A 2496-nucleotide genomic window follows, 5' to 3' on the forward strand; every position below is an offset into this window, starting at 1 on the left:
TTTTTTTTGGTTTTTCTCCGGTACCGGGAACCGAACTCACGACCTTGCGCTTGCCAGGCAGGCGCTTTTGCCGCTGAGCTAAATCCCCAGCCCCTGCCCATTATTTCTTATCCAGACTGCTGGGATTAGGGCAGTGCCAAACCAATCAGTGGACTGGTTAGTAATCACATACTCTAGATTCAGCCACCTGTATAAAAGCCCTTTGACAACATGAGGCTTTAGGGGGATAACTAGACACATCATAACACAGTGTATCTTTTCTAACTCATTTCCCTTTGCTTGCAGATACGGGTGAGGAATGGATGGTGTTAAAACCCATATCCTTTGGCAAAACACTGGTGCTTGGAAACGTATACCCAGTGATGGCACCTCTTACATATGCTATAGTTTTTCAACCCTTGCAAAAGAAAAGAGAGCGAGAGCCCTTATTTACACTCTGGAAGGCTGAAACAGGAAAACTGCAACTGTGAGCCCTGTTTGAGGCACGGAGCAATTCAGTGAGACCTTACCTTAACATATAAAAGGGCTGGGAATATAGCTCAGTGCAAATGCCCAGGATTCAGTCCCTCAAACCAAACCAAAACCAATCACTTATTGAATAAAAGAAAGTTGCTGAAGAAAGCAGTCATGGATGTGGCCACTATACAGCAATTATGTTTACTAACAGAGGGAGAATGTTTCAGCAGCCAATAAAATATTTTCCAAGACTCTGCAACTTTCTTGATTTTATTCTATGCCTTTCTGTTTTCTGATTAGTTTTCAATAATTGCTTTTTGAAATTGACATTTAAGATATAAATATGGTTTCTCCTAAGGTCACCAAAGTTGAGGTAGTATTCTGGCACATAAATTATTCTATAATGGATTTATTTAGTATTGCTTAGTCTCCAATTACCTGTGGATCATTAAATAATCATGTTTTGAAATTAAAAATTGTAGTCCCAACTCTGCAAGGGCAATTCCCAAAATGCTGCCACTTTTTTGTAACTCAGCCTGAAGTAGGCATTGTGTATAATTTAATTTAAAAAATAGCTTGCAGCGTAAAACAAGAAATCCCTTTCCATTGAAAACACAATTCCTCTACTGTCTAAGTGCTACTTCTGACAGTGCAGCAGGTGAGAGCTGAGATCACATTGCTTACCAAGCCTACTTTCAGCATTTGTGGATCTCAGCACCCTGGCTTCAGGCATTTTTTAGTGCTTGCTACCTGTGCTCCTGAAACTTAGTTCTGCTTGGTCCCCAAATGTACAGTTTTAGTAAGGAGTTCCCTAAACTCAGATTAATATGCTTCAGGACAGAGAGAGGAAAGTAAGATTCTGTCTTTCAAGGGAAGCTCGACATATAATATACTGTAGTAAAGGGGGGGGGTTGTATACGCATATGCCTTCTTCCCGTCAAAATCAGGGCCCTCAAATTTTCCCTGTCCTCTTCTCTAGCCTGACACAGTCAGATACACATGGGCTTTGGCTTTGGAGGACTTGAGTCCAAACCCCTACTCACTGTGAGACTTTGAAGTAATATCACTTTTTTAAACCTTAATTTTCTTATTTGTTGGGAGCATATAGCTTTGATAGGATGCTTGAGTTAAGAGTCCTAACTCCAATATTCTTTAGTTATTGAAAATGCACAGTAATTTACCAATCTCTGTCTCATTTTCCTTATCTTTAATATCATTATCTTCTTTCATACAGTTAACTTGAAGATCAAGTAGAATAAAGGACATGTACAGTCCTTATACTAGAGTATGATCAAAATAACTGCTCAGTGTTAATAGCTATGGTGGCTATCGTCTATAAAATGATAACCAGGGTTGTGAAATGCCCTATACAAAAGGAACTCCCCTTTCACCCAGTCCCAAAGTCACAGAGTCAGAATAACATAAGGACACCTCAGGGCACAAGGACAGTGGTGATTAATCACTGATGATTTCCAGTTCTTTGCTGTTCTTTTCATCTAACGGCCAGGCTCAGGGTTGGGTTCTGGGGATTATGGTCAGGTTTCTGGTCCCTGAGCTGCAGGCTCACTGCCATGATCTGGAACAGAAGAAACTTCAGCAATTTCAGCTTGCATGGGCTCCTTTAGGGTTTCCTGCTCAAACTATCATTTCAGCAGCCACTTCTGCAAGCATTGCCTCTGACTAGTTATAGCACTTTGGCAAGTAGCAACCTCTCTTGGCATCAGTTTCCTTCTCTGTAAGTGAAGGAGGTTTACTAACTGCACTTTATGTTTCCCATTAGCACTAAAATTTTATGAACTCCAGAGCCGTAGGAGCATCTGCTCTTAGAAGTCCTATTGTCTCTTTGCTCTGTTCTTAACCAGTGTCTCCTAAAGTCCTTTGTAAAAATCCTTTACGGTTCTGTACACTTTTATTTCTCTTTACCTTAACTCTTTCTCTCTCTTTCTTCCTTCATTTTTCTTTCTTCCTTCCTTCCTTCCTTCCTTCCTTTCTTTCTTTCTTTCTTTCTTTCTTTCTTTCTTTCTTTCTTTCTTTCTTTCT

The 2496-nt window shown here is 40.2% G+C and overlaps 1 long non-coding RNA gene across 1 annotated transcript in view; it reads left to right on the plus strand.

The window, feature by feature from the left end:
• Window positions 1–700, plus strand: part of LOC106146697 — a 24957-nt gene extending 24257 nt beyond the window's left edge. Inside the window, exon 4 of the long non-coding RNA XR_001231249.1 lies at window positions 286–700. This is a non-coding gene — a long non-coding RNA (uncharacterized LOC106146697). The remainder of the gene's footprint in view (window positions 1–285) is intronic.
• Window positions 701–2496: the final 1796 nt, after the last annotated feature.

Source organism: Chinchilla lanigera, unplaced genomic scaffold (genome assembly GCF_000276665.1).
Source record: "Chinchilla lanigera isolate Chin_1 unplaced genomic scaffold, ChiLan1.0 scaffold00091, whole genome shotgun sequence".
Taxonomy (NCBI): Eukaryota; Metazoa; Chordata; class Mammalia; order Rodentia; family Chinchillidae; genus Chinchilla; species Chinchilla lanigera.